Source organism: Blastomyces gilchristii, assembly GCF_000003855.2.
Source record: "Blastomyces gilchristii SLH14081 genomic scaffold supercont1.6, whole genome shotgun sequence".
Classification (NCBI taxonomy): Eukaryota; Fungi; Ascomycota; class Eurotiomycetes; order Onygenales; family Ajellomycetaceae; genus Blastomyces; species Blastomyces gilchristii.
Genome location: NW_003101677.1, coordinates 2,706,841 through 2,730,526, shown reverse-complemented (window position 1 = coordinate 2,730,526; position 23,686 = coordinate 2,706,841). Strand labels below are relative to the sequence as shown.

Here is a 23,686-nt window from a genome sequence, read left to right as displayed (position 1 = left end):
TTCTCAGCTCAGAAACATAGAGTAATTTTATTGAAGTCATTTGTACACCTCTGTATTTATTGAAAATCTGAGATATTTAAGTTCTGAATTTAATGTATTCCCTGCGGGTTTCAAACTCACATGTCTTGGTTTCCCACGCCAAGACTCTATCAGGTGGCCGTATTAACCATTCGGTTACTGAGGCAGTATAATGACAGATTTCATCTCTTTTTGAGTATATTTCATATTTATACTCACTTATTATTATTATTATTCTTCCATTATACTCATATGCAAGCGGAGCTTATGATGAGTCCTTGCGTGATGTTAAATACAGGTCAAGTGTTGGTTATACAGGAGGAAATACAGGTGTTGAGACCACACCAAGATAACAAGAACATAGGAAAATACAAAGGAGTGACAATTAGATACATGCGATAATAACTTCCCAGCCCAGGAACATAGAGCGATTCATTGGAGTGATTTGTACACCTCTGTATTTATTAGGAACCTGAGGTGCTTAAGTTCCGGATTTAATGTATCCCCTGCGGGTTTCGAACCCACGCGCCTTGGTTTCCCACGCCAAGGCACTACCGGGTGGCCGCATTAACCATTCGGCCACCGGGGCTATTTATACTCACTAGTTTTGTGATCTTTGGCACAGAATCTACATTTTAAGTCTCTGAAACAAGAGATTGCAAAGTGTTTATATCTTTGACAGTTTGAATACTATGTTTGTGCTTTGACATTCATTGTTGAGTCTTTGTACTTATGAACTCTCATTTTCAAATCTGTTACTCTTACTTCAGAGATTTTTGATTATTTAAGTGTTTTTGTATAAACTAGAACAGAGGCATTTCTTCTGATTTATCTGAATTCAACTGAATTCAGTTATACAGGCTTCTTTCTCAGTTGAATAGAATTGTATTCTTCTTACTTATTTTTAAGAAGTAGTATTTCTTTCTCATAGTTAAAAATTTCAACTGAAATATCATGAAGAATGAATTTATCTCACTTTTCATCTCTCTTAGATAGAATTATTGTATTTAACAGAGATTCTATTGCTGATTTTCAGATATTCTTATTCTCAATAAAAAATTCTGCACTGAATTCAGGCATTGTAGTTAGAATGATGGAATTTTCAAAGAAAGATAACTCAATTGAAGCTACAACTAGTTTTTAAAATTCAATATAATATATTAACTGAGAAAAGAACTGCTGATTGATTTCATTTCTAATTTTAAAAATGAGATTTAAGTTCAGCTTGTTCTTCTGCAAAATCTCTCTATTTCAGACTTTGAGAATAAGTCTTCTATTTCTGAAGATTTGAACATTTTTCTTCTTTTACATTTTCTTCTCTTCTTTCTTATGAAGAGAAGTATGAGTATTTTTTCTCTGAGTACTTTCAGAGTTTTGAGCAGGTTTTGAGACAGTAGGTTTAGAAACAGCAGATTCTGCTGCTTGAGCGTATATTTTTTTCTGATTTGAAAAAGAAAAAGATGCAGAAGAGTCAATGATTGTACTAGAAATCTTCAATGTTTTTTGAACTATATCTGTAATTTCAAGCTTGAACTTGATCACTTTCTGTGATTGTCTAGCCTGAGTATGAAGAATTAACAGAACTTCTTTATTTATCTCAATCAAACACTGTTTTTCAAGAATTTTACTGGCTTTTTCAAGCTCTTGTATTTCAAGAACTTGTTATTTCTCTATTTCTTCTTTCTTTCTTTTCTTCAGAATTTCAATCTCAGAAATAGCATCTGAGAAAGCATCTTGTTCCACATTAACTAAGTGTATTTTTAAACTTATTTTTCTCACTCAATGAAAAGCTGATCAGACTATTTCAATTGAGAGATTTATCAGTCTAATTTCAATTGAAAAGTTGATCAGACTATTTCAAAAGAAGTATGAAACACTTTTATATATAAAACATCTGATTTTTTTTCACACTAGTTCAGTAACTAGTTTAGATTTTTAAAGAGAATCTAATAAACTAAAACTGATTTTTAAGATAAATTAATAAAATCTTTACAATCTCTTTCTTGAGATACTGTGAGAAAAAGTATGATATTAATTAATAATAAATCAGATAATATGACAGTTTTTGAGAGTAAAACTGATAAAAAATAAGTTAATTTTTTACAGAGAAATTGATTAAAACTATTTAATTTTATTCTAAATCATTCAATTCTTCTCACACAACAAGTGTGCAACTCAAATCAGTTAATAAAGAGTATAAAAAAGAATTAAGTATTAATAAGACCTCTTTAGTCACTGAAAAAGTAATTTTTACTTAAAAGAATGTGAAATTGTAATAGAAAACAACTCTGTTTTTAATTCTTTGTAAAAATATTGTATAAAACTCAGATAAAAACACCTTACTTTTTCAAGAGAAGTAAAAAACTTTTTTTTGTATTAACTGCTGTAGAAGAGTAAGATAGAAACTACTAAGATATATACTACTGTATATCTTCTATCAAGACTTTTTCTCTTCAGAGTCTTGATATTATAAAGAATTTAAGCCTGTTTCTATATAATAATATAAATATTGTCAGTGAGATGTAGAGAAACTGATTATTTATATCTCAAGATAGAAGACTTTGTCAATAATTATATTAATATAAAGTTAATACTCAAATTCAATAGAAATCTAGTATTGCTGTTCTCAATCTCTTGCAGAATCTATTAAATATTAAGATATTAAAACTAGATTTAATATATCTCACTGTGCAGAGATTAAAGGTTCAGTCAGATCTTAAAATATACTGATTTTATAGTTGTTAATATGTTATTGTTCACTGATTATATATTGAATACTGTTACTAAGGTATCTTTTTGTATTTTTTACCAGAGATAAGCTAGATTGAAAGAGGCGGTACAAGAGTAAGACTTGGTGTTGATATCTTAATACATCAAAGACAGACAGAGTTTTTGTGAAGATTGCACTTCAGATATATCTGTTAATCATATGCTTGATATTATTACTGAGGTATCTTTTTGTATTTGTCTGCTGCAAATGGGCCAGATTAACAAGGGCGGTACAAGAGTGGGACTTGATGTTAATGTTTTGAAATGTCAAAAATAGACAGGGTTTTTACAGAGATTGCTTCTCAGATATCTTCAGAATTACAGATTGAGAATGTTTCAAAATCAAGAAGATTGATGCATATGACTAGGTCTCTTCATCTTACAATTTGTATGACAATTTGACCTAGGGTTGTGGTGTGATAGGGGTGAACAGGGGATAATCCCACACAGGAGTTTTGAACAATGTCTGGTTCACATTTGGCTGGATAACTCAACCACCACACGGGATATGCGGTCAGCGATGGGGTCAAAATGCTTGTATGATCGAGGGCTTTTTGATGAATCTATTGGCGGGTTCTTATTTGAAAAATTGAGCGAGTTTATGATGAAGCAGTGGTCATTAACACATGAATTTCTGAAGTTTAAGTAACTATATTTCGAAATATTAACCTTTTAATCTGATTTATTTGATTTCCTTCGAGTTTCATAATGTCAAACCTGAATAACTATACTGTTGACTAAATTTATGTTATCAATACTGAATATATTACTATCTGAACTTTTCTCAATAAACAGTCTGATAATTAGTATTGAAGATGATATACTTATTACTGAGTGATCAGTATGATATTCATCTTAGAGATATTATAGTCAGTCTTTCTTGCAATAATAAACATAGTGTGATTCAGTATGATTTTAATAAAACTATACAGAGTCAGATCTTTCAGTGAACATGTTATTTAAAACAGTTACTTACTGAAAGATATGATAAATGATATTTTCAAGAAAATGCTAAAACTGTGAAAAGAATGTATATAATCAGACTCAGTGAGTGAGTAACTGTATTTAAATTATATTATTCATTCTTTAAAGAATAAATTAAATTATGCTGTCAGTTGCAGTAATAAGCTGCATAATCTTATACTGAGATTCAAACACATAGAAGATGAGAATAAGTTACTATCAGAATAAGTGTTATAGATAAATATATTAAAAGTATATAAATCTTTTATATATAAAGATCTACTTCTTATATTATCTATACACTATCTATTATATCTAATTTTATACAAAAGCTAAAGCTATTTATAGTAAAATAAATGTATAAGTCAAGATAGATTAATTAATTAATTAATTACATCTTTAACTTAATATCTGCATTTTATAAGAGTACTATACAACTGATCTTGATTCAGTTTAATTAGATATATTAAGCAAGGTCTGACAGAGTCTTACATACTGTTATACAAATATAGATGGCTGTGACAGACTGCATCCGATTATATAGACTATTTTATTACACTTTATAGATTTCGACTAAAAGCTCCGATTCTCAGTTACTGATTATTAACTGAGAAACTCACAGAGTTTCTATTCTCTTACTCTAAAGCTTCATCTTATACATGTATAAATATTCACTTCAATCACTGATTTCTACACTTTCTCTTTTTTTACCTTCTCTAACATTTTTCACTTTTGTTATATATTATTATTGTTATTATTATTATTCTTCCATTATACTCATATTCAAGCAGAGCTTATAATGAGTCCTTGCGTGATGTTAAATACAGGTCAAGTGTTAATTATACAGAAGGAAAACAGGGTTTGAGACCACACTAAGATAATAAGAACATAGGAAAATACAAAGAAGTGATAATTAGATACATGTGATAATAACTTCTCAGCTCAGAAATATAGAGGAATTTTATTGAAGCAATTTATACACCTCTGTATTTATTAGAAACCTGAGATGCTTGAGTTCTGAATTTAATGTATTCCCTGCGGATTTTGAACTCACATGTCTTGATTTCTCATGCCAAGGTGCTATCAGATGACTGCATTAATCATTCAGCCACTGAAGTACTTTTGGTATATAAGACCTATATCTTAATGTCAATCTATTGAATGTAGACTTCTTACACTTGAAAAATATTCATTATCTTTCTATTAGAAACAATTACTTATTAAAAAGATATCTGAAAATGTAATAATATATAATAATAATAAAACAAATGATTACAGAGTATCTAAGTAAACACTGAGTCTCTACTAGGTAGATAGAAGCTTACTTATCAGTCACTCTGACTCTGTAATAAGATCTTATGAAGAGAATATTAGTGAAAGACCTGAGAGTTCTGATATCTTAGATATATGAAATATTTATATAATTATACTTCTTCTGATTTCACAGAACTCTTAAACATAAATACTATATATCTGATAAACAATATAGCTATATGTATCAATAATATAAAGAACTCTCAAACACTAGTATAGATATAGTACTGCAGTGACTCTGAGTAATATTGAAAATATAATAGTAATAAATAGCTGATCTGCATGTGAATCAACAACATTAATATATAGAATTCAATAATTAACTCAATAAGAAATCTCTACACAGATAATTTCAACACTGACTGAATCAGAGATAGTATAAATACTGAAGAAATATCTAGATACTTTTACATATTTTAATACTTCTGATCTTACTCTCTACCTGTCATGAAGATTAAACATACTCATAAATCTAAGTGTAGATGAAGATGTCATTGACTCATTAACTAATTGTAAGAATAAGAGCTCGCAGGTGATTATTCAGATGTTTACAGCTTGGCGTGATATGTACTGACAGCTACTAGAAGTATTCACAGTAGAAAGATAAATGAAGAAATTAAATATATAATAGTATTCAAGCTGAGTTGTGAATAGTATTCATGAACTTTAGTCTATATAGTTGTATGTAGTTAAGAGTCACTAACTCTATTAATTATATAAGAGATAAAAATTGAGATAAAGAATCTATAAGAAGTAAGATTTCTTATATATCTCTCTCTCTCTAAGACTTCATCCGTCAAGTCTTTCACTGAGTGATTTCATAGAATCAGACTCAGCACTGCAATAATTCTCATTAAAAAAATCTTTATATCTATAAAAAATCTTAGTGAGGAAAAATTATTTGTTACTATAAAGAGAAAAGAGTCTGTTACTTAGTTTTATATTTTATAAGGTTTTTTATAATCTGCAGATCTTTCCCTGACTATTATACAGATTTGTCTTATATCTTTTATATAGAAAAATTTCAGTTGACTCTCAATCATTTTCTTGAGATTCTTATATAATTATTATACAGATTCATCTTGCATCTTTCAATCTGAAGAGTTTCAGTTAATCTTCAATCATTTTTCTGCAAGATTCTTATGTAACTATTATACAGATTCATTCTGCAGATGAATTACTTTCTGTGAGATTATTCTCATTAAAGAGAAGTATTCATGAGTTAATCTTTCACTCATTCTTATAAATCATTAATCTTTGACACTGTAGAGATGTAAGAAATTTTTCATTCTTTCACTAACTCTGTAGAATTATAGAATTAAGATATCTGCAGTCTGCAATCACTCTTTATAGTTATATAGAAAGATTCAGACTTATAATTTACAATCACTCTTTAGTTACTAGAGTAATCTGACTATTTCATAGAATCACTTATAGTATAAATAAATCTCTCTAGAGTAGTAAAAATATTTTAGATCTGTCTGTGAAATCTCATCTTCTTTTCTCTTTTTCTGTAATAGCTCTTATTTTTATAAACTGTGACTATTCTTATTCATCTGTGAAGTTGTAAGAATAAGTACTCGCAGGCGATTATTCAGGTGTTTGCAGCTTGGCGTGATATGTACTGATAGCTACTAGAAGTATTCACAGTAGAAAGATAAAATATAGAGATTAATTGTATAATAGTATTCAAGCTGAGTTATAAATAGTATTTGTGAACTTTAGTCTATATAGTTGTGTGTAGTCAAGAACTGCTAATTCTGTTAATTATATAAGAGATAGAAATAGAGATAAAGAATCTGTGAGAAGTAAGATTTCTTACATATTTCTCTCTCTAAAACTTTGTCTGTGATGTCTTTCACTGAGTGATTTTATAGAATCAGACTCAGTACTGCAGTGATTCTCACTAAAAACTCTTTACATCTATAAAAAATCTCAGTGAGGAAAAAATTCTCTTATTACTGTGAAGAGAAAAGAGTCTATTACTCAGTTTCTTATTTTACAAGATTTTTTATAATCTGCAGATCTTTCTCTGACTATTATACAGATGTATTTTACATCTTTTTTACAAAAGAGTTCTGATTGACTCTCAATCATTTTCTGTAAGATTCTTATGTAATTATTACACAGATTCATTCTGTATCTTTTAATCTGAAGAATTTCAGTTTATCTTCAATCATTTTTCTGTGAGATTCTTGTGTGATCATCACACAGATTGATCTCACAGATGAATCACTTTCTGTGAGATTACTCTTATTAAAGAGAAGTATTCATAAGTTGATCTTTTACTCATTCTCATAAATTATTATTTTTTAGCACTGTAGAGTTATAAGAAATTTCTCATTCTTTCATTAACTCTGTAAAATTATAGAATTAAGATATCTATAATCTGTAATCACTCTTTATAGTTATATAGAAAGATTCAGAGTTATAATTCATAATTATTCTTTATTTGCTAGAGTGATCTGACTAATCCATAGAATCACTTATAGTATAAATAAATTTCTCTAAAGTAGTATAAATATTTCAGATATGTCTGTGAAATCTCATCTTCTTTTCTCTTTTTCTATAACAGCTCTTATTCTTATAAACTGTGAGTATTCTTATTCATCTTTGAAGTGTTTTTACTTAGATAACAGAGAGAGAGTGTTTCTAACAATATCTGTATATTAATTCAAGAACTTCTCAAGAATAAAAATTTTTCAATTTTAATATCTTTATAAATGATATCTGATCGTTGCTGAGGTTCTCATGAGTATCTCTGTGACTTCTCTAGTCACTTTTTACTGACTGATGAAGCAGAGACATTATTACTTACAACAGTGTTTTTACTCTTTTCAGATCTATCACTGCATCTGATCTTCAGATCAGTAGTTAATTCTGTATCTCTCTCAGATTAGTTTCTGACTCTTAGTAGTACAGTTCTGCTCTTTACTATAAGTCTTCTTACAAGTGATTCTTACAGACTCTAGCTCATAGTTTCTATGAAGCTCTCAGCACTGTCTCTACTAGACTGACCGTGTGACTGTGTCTGAGACCAGAATCAAAATATTTGATAGTTTCATTACCAATTCAACTGATCTGATTACAAAGTTTTAAGATTATATAGTAGTCTCATACTGTCTCAATGAGACTTACTGTCTACTCTTATCACATTTTTCAAATGAGACCATGATTTCCACTTTTCAATTTAAATTATTTTCATTGCTTTAAATGACTTTAAATCTTATTTGAGTGTTATCAAAAAGCATTACTTTTTAAAAAATTAAAAATAGGCTAAAAAAAACCTTAAAATGTCTAAAAATAGTAACTTTATGCTAAGAATGAAACTAAATAAGATTAAATGAGATCACTTTCTTATTTTTTCTAAGTCATGATCTCATTTTGAGATTTGATATATAGTTACTTTGCATGTTTTTTTAATGATTAGTCCCAGCGGGATTCACATCAAGAAATATATGAGACCAGATCAAATGAGATTAAATGTGAAATTTATAATTCTGATAATCAGTCTAGTCAGTACTCTCTACAGTCTCACAGATCTATAATCATCTCTTCTCTACTTATAAAATCTCTGATCAGATATATGTAAATATGTCTAAATTCTCTATTAACAGTTCTCACATCACAGCACATTTCTGCAATTCTGACATTAATAAGAGATGAGTTCTCAGATACTTATAAAGTCTGAGTAATTAAGATAATGTAAATGCTATAAATTCATAATAGAAGTTAATCTGAGTAGATAAGCTCTCTCTTCACATTTCAATGATTTTTACACTGAATACCTTAGTATAACTGAGAGAGAAAACACAGCTTTATAAGAAATATCTGATTTCATGTGTAGATAATCAGCTCTCAAGACTCTGTTACAACTGTGCATGCTCTGATGTCTAACTTTCTTGAAGTCTGTGCATTTTCAGTGATCTTCGCGTTAAATGTAATAATTGTCTGTACTGCGGGCACAATACTCTCTGCTTCTTTGAAGAGAAGAATTGATAGTCGCGGAGAAATTGAGAATGTAAGTATGAGTTTTCTTTGTTTTTCCTTTGTTAGTCTCTAAATTGTGTTCATGACTCTGTTTTTATTTTTCTTTATTTTTAACTTTAATAATAATATGATTTCTTCTTCTCTTTATATATACTATGAACTGTTCATCTCAGTAGAAATTCATTATGTTTGTAGACTAGAGTTTTATAAATGACAGTGTTAATGTCTTTATTATAACCAGGTTCTTAGTAAAGACTACATCATTCTGACTTGTCAGAATTTATAGTATAAAAGTCATGTTTCAGCTTCTGCAGATATCATATCTACTTAAATAATTCTCAAGTGAACTTATTTATCTTATTAGAATACTCTTATCACTGAATGTTAAATCAGAGCTTATAATCTCACTTTTCTAAGTTAATATTTTCTTTGATCTGATATTCTCTTTCACTCTTTAATACTTCATAAACAGAGTGATGAGTCATGAGATTCTCTTCTAAGAATTTCTTATATTCATAAAGAAAAAATATATGAAAAATATTATATATCTATAACTCAGATAACAGTTTCAATCTATAGAACTATAAACTGACTTTTATTATAATTTTGTAGAACTCTGTTTATAAGAGATTCTGCTTCTTACTAAATCTTTATATAATAATATTTTTCAGACTCAGTCAGACTCTATTATCTTGCTTAAAACTCTTTATAATATACTTAGAGTTATAGTATCTTTTTCAATACTCTTGAGTCTTTCTCAAGAATTCATAGACTTTCTCTTAAATATCTTGAATTCTCTCAGTCTATTCACAGATACCACTTTACTCTATAATATACTCTTATAAGTTTATTAAGATTATCTGCAGATGAGTCTTAGTAAGCATCTTAAAGAGAATTTTATCTATACTAACATACTTTAAGTTATTATATATAAACTCTGTGAGTGGTAATTAATACACTCAGTCACTCTGATTATAATTGACAAAGTATTATAGATACTATTTTAATATACTTATCAGATATTCTATCTGCTTATCTGTCTATTGATAAAAAGTTATACTTAGATCTTATAAGATCTTGAGTATAATTATCAGATCAGATCAGAACTTCTCTGTGAAGATTAATTCTCTATTAAAGATAATATTCACAGATAACTCATACAACTGAATCATATTACAGATAAAGATATAAGTCAAATTCTTTAACTTTAACTTCTTATAAGTGAGTATAAAGTGTGTTATCTTGATAAAGTGGTCTACTATCATTAACACACTGTCAAAGCAGGTATTATATATATTCTTACTTTCAGAAAGGCTTATAAGAGTATTTATTTCTAGCTATTCTCAAGATTCTCATAGAATGAGTAGAGAAGTAAGTTCTTTATATAAATTGAACTGCACTATTCATGAATTCTGATAAATAGTATAAGAATTCACTATCTTCTTTATAAGTTATTATTATTATTATTATTATTCTTCAATTATAGATGTACATAGTCAGAGACTATGACATCTACCTGAGAGCTTAGTTCTCAGAGTTTTTCCTATATCTATAAAGTTAACTATTATACATTCATCAATTTCAGATATGCAAAATCAGAAAATTTCAGCTCAGAATATAAAAACTGTTTACAAATTGCAGTATTTTAACATCTTCTGATACTTTGAAACTATTTGACAATATCATGACAAAGGAAAAGAGAACACAGTCTTAAAGATAGACACATTAAATAGATAGATAGAAAAGAATAGAAAGGAAAAAGTAAAGTAAAGAGAGATTGTAACAAAACAAATTATCAAAAGATAGTATATAGCTGTTTTAACAGACTATATCTGATCAATTTTCTTCTCTTCATATTCAGATAATTCTGAATTCAGTCATTTTCTTATAGCTGCTTGAGTTTCTGATAGAAAGTCTATTAAGTATTTAATTTCTGTCTCAGTTGAGAATAAGAATCTCATATTTAATTGATTTAAATCATACTTCTCTTTCAATCTGACTCTGAGACTATTGTATAGTGCACAGTGCATTATAATATACTCAGGATTCTCATTTGTATTGCAGAATGAGCATTCTATGAAATCAAATCTACTATCAAATCTTTGTATATAACATTTGAAATAGTCATATTCTAGTTTTAGCTGTATTATAGATGAGAATATTTTCTTTTTACATTTAATTAAACAAGATTTTCACTTGGGTTTTATTTCAAATCTTGAATAATGTATACTCTTCTTTTATGTCTACCAGCTTTCATTTCAGTTGTCTAAACAAGATTCTTTTATTTTTCTATTTATAAAAGATCAGAATATAATTTTTTGAATAGATTTGCTTAATTCTGAACTGTTTCTTACAGCTGAAGCAGTCAATTCATTGTCATGAATATTCATATAAGCAGGAACTCAGTGCAGATGAATTATCAGCTTTAATAATCTTCTCTTTTGAATTTTTAAAACAGAGTTTAAGATCAGTTCAAGATTCATTTAATTATTATGAATCTGACTATTTCTAAGTCTTTTTAAAGCAGCTTGACTATTAGAGAATATCCATATCTCTTGCAAACTATTTTCTTTTTTATAAGATTTTATTTCAATGAGTTTGAAAGCTTTCACTATTATAAATAGTTCAGCATCAAAGACTTCAGATTCACAGTCTAAATTTTAGAAATCTGAGATAAAATTAATATTATCTTCAGTATAAGCAATGCCTGTGTCTAATCTATTCATATTCTCATTTTTTGAGCCATCTGAATAAATCAGAATAGAGTCTTTTATATTGATTGTAGAAATTCTCTTCAAATGCTGTTCATATTTTTTCTCTTTAGATAGTTCACTTATTTGTAAGTTTATAAGAGATTCAAGCTTTTCTCTTCAGAGAGATAACTTCTCATGATCAACTTTTCCAACATTTAAAGAAGAAAATTGATTTTTAATCAGTGAGCATAGTCTGTACAGTTGAGAAGACATTTTCTTTGAAGAATTATTTTCATTTCAATCAAGAAATCTATTTCAATCTAGTTCATTTTCAGAGTTAATCAGTGTAAATGAAGAAGAGACTCTTTCTCTAATTATATGATTTAAGCTTATCTTTATAACTCTCAGAGCATAGTTCATACAGGCCTTTTCAAATCTAATAGCAGGAGGAGGAATTGAAGCTTCAATTTTCATTACTTTTATAGAAGGATGATTTGAATACTCTCAGAATTCTTCTCAAAGCTCTGTGTTTCAAGACTTTTGAAGAGTTCAGTGAAATTTCCCTTGATTATTTCATCAAACTTGAACTTCATAATCAGCTACTGAGGTAATACAGGCTATATATAACTGTCTCATAGCCTGGAAAGAATAGATCTCTCTCTGTATTTGATAGTCTGATAATGTTGTTCAATAGTCTTTCTGCCTTGACAGTTCTTTATTGAATATGATATTTAAAATTCAACTTGAAGTTTAACCATACTTCTAATCATTTGAGATTTAAACTGGGTTTAATCTCTCTATTTAAAAGAGTTAGGGATAGTTCTTTCTCATTGAATCTAGAAAAGAAATGAATTAACTCAGTTTTATTCATATTAAATTAAATTTGATTGATATCTGCTCTGACAAAGATTTTCTTTGCAGCTTTTTCAATCACTTTTAAATTCTCTTTGATAGTTTTTGAGCTGTAGATCAGATCAATATCATCTATATAACTCAGAGATCACACTATTTTCATATTTCTATCTTTGAATAGATATGCAGTGTATATTGCAAATAAAATGAGTGAGATTGAAGATTCTTGCAGTACTTCTATTTTTATCTCAGTCTTGTCTTGTTTCATTTCATCAAAGAAAAGTTGTATGATTCTTTTAGATATAAAACAGTTAACTCATTTCATTGGAGAAAGTGACAGTTAGACTGACCGCTGAGATCATGAATTTCACGTTTGATCTCATTTGATCTGGTCTCATACATTTCTTGGCGTGAATCCCGCTGGGACTAGTCATTAAAAAAACATGCAAAGTGACTATATATGAGATCTTAAAATGAAACTATGACTTGAAAAAAATGAGAAAGTGATCTCATTTGATTCCATTTAGTCTCATTCTTGGTATAAAGTTACTATTTTTAGACATTTTAAGGATTTTTTTAGACTATTTTTAATTTTCTAAAAAGTAACGCTTTTTGATAACACTCAAATGAGATTTAATGTCATTTAAAGCAATAAAAATAATTTAAATTGAGAAGTGGAAATCATGGTCTCATTTGGAAAATGTGACAAGAGTAGACAGTAAGTCCCACTGAGACAGTATGAAACTACTATATAATGTTAAAACCATGTAATGAGATCGGTTGAATTGATAATGAGACTACCAAAAAATCTGGTCCTGGTCTCAGACACGGTCACACGGTCAGTCTAGTGACAGTTTTAACATCTTCAAAGTCTGAATTAACTTTGACTTTGAAACATAACCAAATGCTTCTTTTATATCAATAAAAACTGCAGTTGAGACCAGATCTTCATGCTTTGCTATTTGAATATTATAAATAACTGAGAGAATAGTGTTAATTGCAGAACATTGTTTTCTATCTCCTATTTCTTCACTGAATAAAAGAGAGTTATTAATAGAGCTTATAAAAGATAGTTGAGTAGCTATTATCTTTTCTAAATTCTTTTCTAGACAGTTCAATAGAGATATTACTCTATATGACTTAGAAATTGAAGTTTTTCTATTAGATTTTGCAAGAATTACTTCAGTGACTTCTCTTCAGCATTCAGAATAATATTCATTTTTCAAGAGATTAAAAAAGAGCTCAAAATATTCATTCTTTAAGTAGAAGTATATATTTTGAATAATCAAGTGATTAATTGAATCAGGCTCTATAGTAGTTTTAACTGAACTTGAGAAGATAGCTGACTCTAATTCATCTTGTGTAAGATCAGGTCATTCTCAGTCATTTTCATCAATATAGTTAAGAAGTGATATATTCTCTTTCTCTGAATCTGAATCTGATGAGTTTTGAAAGAGAATTCTTATAAAAGCTTAATATTTTTCCTTAAAAGAGTTTGCTGTATATAATTCATTCTGAAACTTATATTCTAAGACTGAAAGTTTTGCTACACTTCTTGTTTTAGTATAGTTAAAAGCTTTAAAAACTTTCTTTTCTTATACTTCTTCAAGAAATTTATTTCAGCAGTCTGTTTTAGCTCTTTTAATATCTGAAAAATATTCATTTCTGACAGCTTTGAACTCTTCATCAGATATTATATCATTCTTTCAATCTCTTCTAGCAGTAGCTAATTATTTTCTTTTAGATAAGATATTCTTGTAAGAGGCCTACGCCGAATAGATCGGTATAATATATAGGTCTTATATAACAAAGAGAAAAACATTAGAGAAGAAAAGAAAGAGAAAGTGTAGAAATTGACAATCAGAGTGAATATTTATACGCATATGCAGTGGCATACGCGGTGAAGCTTCAAGGCGGAAGAATAGAAATTCTGTAGGTTTTTGACTGAGAATTGCCGACTGAGAATCAGAACAGTAGAAATCTGTGAAGCAACTGAGAATTGAAATGATAGAAATCTGTGAAGTGTAATGAAATAGTCTATATGATTGATCAGGCGCAGCTTGTCACATTAGCCCCTTCTTTCTAGAAGTGATATAGAGTCGCGGGCGCGTAGTTCTCATCAGTCAAGAGCTGCTGTCTTGAATAACACAGAGCTTGAAGTTCAGGTCAGGTGATCATAGTCAACTCATTTTATCAGATATTATCAGCCACAGCCGCAGAATCTCTTATTGAGAATATCTTCAATCTCTCACTCAAGTTCATTATCTTCTTCTATGATCTCTGATGACTGTCAGTCAGAAGTCAGTTGAGAAGAGAATAGATCAGTGACAGTGTGGCAGAGTAAGCTTGTATAAAAGACATTATAAATCTCTGATGATGTGTTAAGATAGTAGTTGTGACTATCTAGAACTTCTATCACTTTATACCTGACATGGCAGTAATCTAGTGTATGAGATAAATGTGTGATTCATATATTCTTGAGATTCAATCACACAAGGTCTTCTATCTTATACTGCTCTGCAGAATCTCATCAGATGTTGATTTAATCTTCTTAATCTTGTTTTGTAATTATCATGAAGATCTCTACTCAGTCACAGGTATCTCAGAGCTTTATTACTATATTATCAGCAATCTGAATCAGACTGCAGAGATTCAGTGTAAACTGTGTAATCTCTAGAAGATTCAACACTTTCATGTAATATTCATATGTAAGAAAGAACAGACTTATATCTATTGAAATGATATCTTGACTGTTGATAGTGATCTCTGTATGTAGAAGAAAATCATATCAATCATCTTATAAGTGATTACAGAACTTACAAAGATAATTCTTTACAGTCTGAATTATTCATTTCAATGCATTATCAGTCTCAGAGTGATAGATAGTTGATAAACAGTGTATAATCTTGAGAACTTGACAGATTCTTGTTCAGAGAGTACTCATGAATTGACAGTCTTAATCTGATATAATAGATCTCAGTAACTCATACATTCAATAGAATGAAGTTTATAAGAAAGCTTCAGTGACTTGTTCAGCATTCATCTTATTACAAGATTTCAATATTATATCTTTACTGAGTCAGTTAATGATGATGTAAGAATAAGTGCTCGCAGGCGATTATTCGGGTGTTTACAGCTTGGCGTGATATGTACTGTTAATTACTAGAAGTATTCACAGTAGAAAGATAAAATGTAGAGATTAAATATATAATAGCATTCAAGCTGAGTTATAAATAGTATTCACAAACTCCAGTCTATATAGTTATGTGTAGTCAAGAGCCACTAATTCTATTGATTATATGAGAGATAGAAATAGACATAAAGAATTCATGAGAAGTGAGATTTCTTATATACTCTTCCCTCTCTAAGACTTCATCTGTGAAGCCTTTCACTGAGTGACTTCATAGAATCAGCTCAGCACTGTAGTGATACTCACTAAAAATTCTTCATATCTATAAAAAAAAACCTTAGTGAGGAAAAATCTCTTGTTATTATAAAGAGAAAAGAGTCTGTCACTCAGTTTCTTATTCTGTAAGATTCTTTATAATCTACAGATTCTTCTTTAACTATCACACAGATTTATCTCACATCTTTTATATAGAAGAGTTCTGATTGACTCTCAATCATTTTCATGAGATTCTTGTGTGACTATCATACAGATTCATCTCACAGATAAATCACTCTCTGTGAGATCACTCTTATTAAAGAGAAGTATTCATAAGATAATCTTTCACTTATTCTTATAAATCATTGTTCTTTAACACTGTAGAATTATGAGGAATTTTTCATTCTTTCATTAACTCTGTAGAATTGTAGAATCAAGATATTCACAGTCTGCAATCACTCTTCATAGTTATATAGAAAGATTCAGATCTGTAATTCACAATCACTCTTTATTTACTAGAGTGATCTGACTGTTTCACAGAATCACTCACAGTGTAAGCAAATCTCTCTAGAGTAGTATAAATATCTCAGATCTGTCTATGAAATCTTATCTTCTTTTATCTTTTTCTGTAACAGCTTTCATCTTCACAAACTGTGAGTATTCTCATTCATTTATAAAGTATTTTCACTTAGATGATAAAGAGAGAGTGTTTCTGACAATATCTGTATATTAATTCAAGAATTTCTCAAGAATAAAAAAAATTTTCAATTTTAATATCTTTATAAATAATATCTGACTGCTACTGAGCTTCTTGTAAGCATCTCTGTGACTTCTCTGATCACTTTTTACTGACTGATGAAGCAGGAATATTACTGCTTATAACAGTATCTTCACTTCTTTCAGCTCTGCCATCACATCTGATCTTTGAGTCAGTAACTAATCTCATGCCTCTTCTAGGCCAGTCTCTGACTTTAAGCAGTGTAGTCTCACTCTTTACTGTAAGTCTCTCTGTAAGTAATTTCTTACAGACTCTAGCTGACAGTTCTTGCAAAGCTTTCAGTGTTGTCAGTGTCTTCTACAGTCTCATGAGTCTATAATCATCTCTCTTCTGCCTGCACAATCTCTGACCAGGCATATGTAAATATGTCTAGATTCTCTATCAATAGTTCTTACATCACAGCGCATTTCTGCAATTCCATTATCAATGAGAGATGAGTCTTCAGATATCTGCAAAATCTGAGTAATCAAGGTAATGTAAATGTCATGAATTCATAACAGAAGTTAATCTGAATGAATAAGCTCTCTCTTTATATCTCAATTATTTCTGAGCTGAATACTTCAGTATAACTGAGAAAGTGAACACAGCTTCATAAGAAATATCTGATCACATGCACAGATAATCAGCTCTTAAGACTCTGTCACAACTGTACACACTCTGATGTCTGACTTCTCTGAAGTCTGTGCATTTCTGATAGTCTTCATATCAAATACAACAATTATCTGTATCACAGATATAATACTCTCTGCTTCTTTGAAGAGAAGAATTGATAGTTGTGAAGAGATTGAGTGTTATAAGTATTAAGAATGTAAGTGTGAATTTTCTTTATTTTTTCTTTATTAATCTCTAAATTATATTCACAGTTCTGTTTTTATTTTCTTATTTTTTTTTTAACTTTAATGAGAGTATGATTTCTTCTTCTCTTTGTATACACCATGAACTGTTCAGTTCAGTAGAAATTCATCATCTTATAGACTAGAATTTATAAATAACAGTGTTAATATCTTTATTATAATCAGGTTCTTAGTGAAGACTGTGTCATTCTGACTTGTCAGAATTCATGATATGGAAGTCATGTCTCAGCTTTCACAGATGTCTTATCTGCTCAGATGATTCTCAAGTAAACTCATTCATCTTATCAGAATACTCTTATCACTGAATCTTAAATCAGAGCTTGTGATCTCACTTTTCTGAGTTAATAATTTCTTTAATCTGATATTATCTTTCACTCTCTAGTACTTTATAAACAGAGTGATAAGTCATAGAATTCTCTTCTAAGAATTTCTTATATTTACAGAGTAAAGAGATATGAAAAACATTATACATCTATAACTCAGATAACAGTTTCAATCTATAGAACTATAAGCTAACTTTCTTCATAATCTTACAGAACTCTGTTCACAAGAGATTCAGCTTCTTACTAGATCTCTGTATGATGATATTTTCTAAACTCAGTCAGACTCTATTATCTTTCTTAAAACTCTTTATAATATACTTGAAGTCATAGTATCTCTTCTGATACTCTTGAGTCTTTCTCAAGAATTCACAGACTTTCTTCTGAATATTCTGAATTCTCTCAGTCTGTTCATGAGCATTATCACACTCTATAGTGTACTCTCACAGGTTTATCAAGATTATTCATGAGTGAGTCTCAGTGAGTATCTCAAAGAGGGTTTTATCTGTACTGACATACTTTGAGTTATTATATATGAACTTCATGAGTGATAATTAATATACTCAGTCATTCTGATTGTAATTGACAAAGCACTACAGATACTGTTTCAATATACTCATCAGATATTCTATCTGATCATCTGTCTATTAATGAAAAGTCATGCTTAGATCTCACAAGATCTTCAGTATAGTTATCAGATCAGATCAGAACTTCTCTGTGAAGATTAATTCTCTATCTGAGATAATATTCACAGATAATTCATGCAACTGAATCATATCACAGATAAAGATATAAGTTAAATTCTTTGACTTCAAGTTCTTATAGATGAGTATAAAGTGTGCTATCTTAATAAAGTAATTCACTATCACCAGTACACTGTTAAAACAGGTATTATATATGTTCTTACTTTTAGAGAGATCTACAAGAGCATTCATTTCTAGCTATTTTCAAGATTTTCATGAGATGAGTAGAGAAGTAAGTTCTTTATATAATCTGAACTGCACTATCTGTGAACTCTGATAAATAGTATAAGAATTCACTATCTTCTTCACAAGTTCTCATATCTTCAGTCAGAAGTATTTTCTTATAAGCAACTCATGAGTTCTAGTATCTGTAAAATGACTCACTAGAGAAGAGTCATAATATCTTTTGATGAGTTCTATGTATAGAAACTCATTTATAGGTATATAAATTCAGCTCTCTCTTTATAAGAGACTATTTAAGTCTCTTCAATTCTTTGTTTCTGCAGGATTGATCCCTGTCATGAGCAGTTTCTGAATATACTGAGTATATTCATTCTTCAGTTACAGTTCAGACAATCTGAATAGAAGATCTTATAAAAACTTATACTCTGTTTTCTCTTATATCAGATCTTCTGCAGTGCTTCTCAAAGCCTGTAAACTCTTCAGATTATAGATACTCTCTTCAAGAATTCTTACAGAGATTCTCAGAGTATTAACTCTCAGTGCTATAGAGAGTAGTTATACAGACTTCTTTTCTCTCTTTTCTCTCTTCTCTTACAGAGAATTGAGAGACTCTTCAGTCAATCTCTTTATAACACTCAGTTCAAGCATCTTATAAAGCTTTTCTGCTTTCTCTAGTCTCTCTGTATCTATTACTCTGATCTTCTTAATATAGTCTGATCTATGAGAGAGTCTGTCTGCTGAGTTCTTAGTTCTCTTGATATGTTCTATCTTGAATCAGAACTCACTCAGTCTCTGAGCTCAGTGAATCTGTCACTGCAAGAGTTTCTTAATTAAAGTAAACTATTATAAGCTGTTATAATCAGTTCTAACAGTAATCACTGTTATGAGACTCTTAAAGTAGTGATATCAGTAATGAAAGAATTTCACTGTTATAAGAAGCTTCTGATTATAAATATTATAGTTGATCTCTGTAAGTTGCATCTTCTGTAAGAAAAAGATCACTGAAACTCAGTTCTTATTTAGCTGTAGTTATGAGACTATTTCTGAAATTGTAAAGAAGAAGACATCTGTCTTCAATCTAGTTAAGAGTAAGAAATCAAAGTAAAACAGTATCACTGTATCTATGAATATCTGTTTCAATCTTACAAAGACTCTGTGAGCTTCTAAAATAAGAAAGTTCTCATAGCTCTCTCTTCTCAATAATCTTTTTATTCTTCATTTATAGAATAACTTCTTCTTATTTTCATTCTTCAGCATGTCTGTAAGAGTTAAGAAGATTCTCATAAATACAAAGATAAACTATCTATAGAAATTCATAAAGCTCAGAAAGATTTGAATCTTATAAATATTAGTTAACTTCAGTTATAATAGAATAGTCTCAATCTGTGAAGATTTCATCTGAATATCATCTACAGTGATTACATATTCTAGAAAATTAATTCAATAGACACTGAAGTTACACTTTACAAGCTTAATATACAGTTATGTCTTATCTAAGATCTTCAATACACTTTACACATGCTCAGTATGTTCTTTCTTCTTCATAAAGTACATCATCACAATATTCAGATATATTATTATAAAGACATTCAGATATACACAATGTGTTTTATTAATAAAAGACTGAAATGCTGCAGAAATATTAACTAAATTAAAAGACATCACTAGATATTCAAACAATTTCAGTGCAGTTCTAAAGACAGTCTTTCATTCATTCTTAGATTATATTCACTGCTGTGTATATGTATTGATTATATTCAGTTGTGTGAATATAATAGCTTCTGTGAGACAGTTGATCATATTCTCAATCAGAGACAGAGAGTAGTGACTCTTTATTATCTTAAAGTTCAGATTATAGTAGTCTATATATAATCTGAGATCTTTATTCTTCTTCTTTATAAATATCACAGAGACTTCTGCAGAGATCTGTGAAGATCAGATAAAGTTATTCTTCACATTCTTCTTCACATAGATCTGCAAAACCTCTGTCTTATAATAAGAGAGCTTATAGATTGATTCTTAGAAGAGTTTCTATTCTTCTATTAAATCTATTATCAGATTCTTCTTATAGTGAGAAGAAAGCTTAGCTGTCTTTACTGAGCTGAATATCTCTGCAAGATCTCAGTATTTCTCTAGTATCTGAAGCTCAGTTTCTATGACTGTGAAGTTCTCAGACATTCACAAAGTTATTATATAGATGAGCTTATCTTCTCTAATCAACTCTACAGTATTAACTGATTGTATCTCTGTAAGTAAGTCTGTCAATACTGATCAGAAGTATAAACCTGACTTACAAACAGCTATGTACAGATTGTGTCTTTGAAGTTATATAAGTCTTAAGTACATATCATCTGTGATGTCTGTGATAATCACAGTTTCTATAAATCTTCTTCAGATTTTGATGAGATCTTGCAATTCAAAGATGACTCTTGTGAGTCTCTCAGTTCTTAGATCTGAGTTCTCACACTCTGCTTATTATAAGAGCAGATTCTCAGTTTTCATCACTTAGCTTATTCACTTCATGAGCTTTAGAGACACTACAGTGACCTGAGATTCTGAGTTTATCAATACTTTTCATACTTGTAAGACAGCAGTATCATGATCTGATCTCTCTCTGTGAGTAAGTATTTTTATCAGAGAAGTAACAGATTCAGATGTCAGCTTCAAGACTCTTAAGAAGACTGTTACTGACTCTGTCTGTAACTCTTCAAATTTCTATTTTAATTTATTCAGACAGTTTGTGTGAAGATAATCTGATTTAGAATAGATAAAGCAGAGACTCTTTTTCTTAATCTCTCTGTTATACACTCTGTTCACAGAAGCTTATAAAGCTCTCTCTTTCTGCTTAGTAGTCAGATACAAATCTCTCTGTATCTTATCATCTTTCTCTGATAAACCTGTTCTCTATTGTTCTGATTCTTGCAGAGCTGATTGATAATTCACTCTCTACAGATCTGTGACTCTCACAGTGATCTGTAAGCAGTGAATAAGAGTTATCAGTTTCTTCAGAGTTAAGAACTTAAAGTCTTACTCAATGAGCTTGTTCTACATATCTTTATTCAGCTTCTTTATAAATATTATCATTCAGATCTTGTTTCAGAGCCCTGTTTTCACAGATCTCAATTCATATCACAATTTCATAAAGTGCTGTGAGTAGTCTTTATCAGATTTCTCATCTCTTTTTCTAATATTAATGATTACAGCTCAGATGTTCTCTGTTCAGCTCACAGAGTCTCTCAACTTATTCTCTAAATAAATCTTAAGAACAGATCAGTGAGATCTCTTGTAATCATTTTCTAGATAATTCAGTCAGTTCTTGACTTCAGTGTAGTAGAGATCTGTTATTGCATAGATAACAGCTTCTTCATCTTTTATATTACACAGTCAGGCTTGTGAGTCAATTTTAAATATAAACTTATAAAAGCTTTTATAGATTGTGATTCAGTAAGTGATCTTAAGTAATCATAACTTTAGAAAGTTTCTTTTCAGTTCATAAGTATCTTTAAAGATTATATTTAGAGACTCAGTTCAAGAGTGTTTGCAGACAGTAAGCATTTCTTATAGAAAAATAGCTTGATTCTGTGAGAGATGCTCAAGAATGTGCTTCACTGAGATTGATTTATTCATGAGTTTGAAGAGTTTCTCTGTTACAGATGCAGAGAATGATATTCTGTAAGTAATTAATAAGTTCTCTGAGACTTCTTTCATAAGAGTTATTTATAAGTCAGATGACTGCTTCTGAGTGTCTGCAGTAGAGTTCACAGAGATTAAAGCATGTAAGTTTCTAGTTCTTTCAGTCATAATGAGTGATTGCTGACTGACTGAGCTTGAAATGTAAGAATAAGTGCTCACAGATGATTATTCAGGTGTTTGCAGCTTGACATGATATATACTATTAACTACTAGAAGTATTCACAGTAGAAAGATAAAATGTAGAGATTAAATGTATAATAGTATTCAAGCTGAGTTATGAATAGTATTCATGAACTCCAGTCTATATAGTTGTGTGTAGCCAAGGGCCGCTAACCCTATTGATTACATGAGAGATAGGAATAGGGGTAAAGAATTCGCGAGGAGCGGGATTTCTTACAGATGATCAGAATATTCTTATAATTCTTACTCTCAGATAGATTAACAGCAAACTCAATCACTACATCTTACCAGATTCTATCAGAGATATTGAGTGATTTCAGTAGACCTTTTTTACAGTTCTTTTATAAGATAATAAAAGAACAGCAGTTGCAGTTTTAAATGAAGTATCTGATACTGTTTAATATCTCAGATCAGTAGAACTCTCAGAAGATCATTCTATACAGTTATTTACAATCTGAATAATCAGTTATATGAGAGTCATGCATCTCTTACATTATTCAGATATATAAGAGTTCAGAGTGAAGAACTCAGTATCATTCACAGAATTGTAGAGTGTTATTATCATTGATTGAATATTCCGAGATATCAGTTCTTATACATAGTTTTGAGAAAAATCAGAGTGCTTCTTATTGTGTCACTTCAGTGAGTGCTTAAAGAAGTTCATCAGTTTAAGCTGCTGTATATTATAGTTCATCTAATGTAGGTTCAGAAGAAGTTGAGATATCAGTGACAGTTCTAATTGAAGAAGTATGTATAATGTCATGAGCTGTTCTATCTTGATTAACTAGTATCTTCAGATTCAAGAGCCAGTGCTCTCAGTTCATTCAGTGAGTATCTGTTACATCAGATGACATATCTTGCTCTCATTGTGAGAGAACATCTGTTATTGAGTTCTGACTGTTGAAGCAGTAGTGTATTGTAAAATAAAAGCAGTGTAGAAACTCAGATCAT

The 23,686-nt window shown here is 29.7% G+C and overlaps 1 pseudogene across 1 annotated transcript; it reads right to left on the bottom strand.

Moving 5' to 3' along the window:
* Positions 1–518: 518 nt before the first annotated feature.
* On the bottom strand, positions 519–607 carry BDBG_16943 (annotated as a pseudogene). The gene has a single exon. The product of its transcript is annotated as a tRNA-OTHER (tRNA).
* Positions 608–23,686: the final 23,079 nt, after the last annotated feature.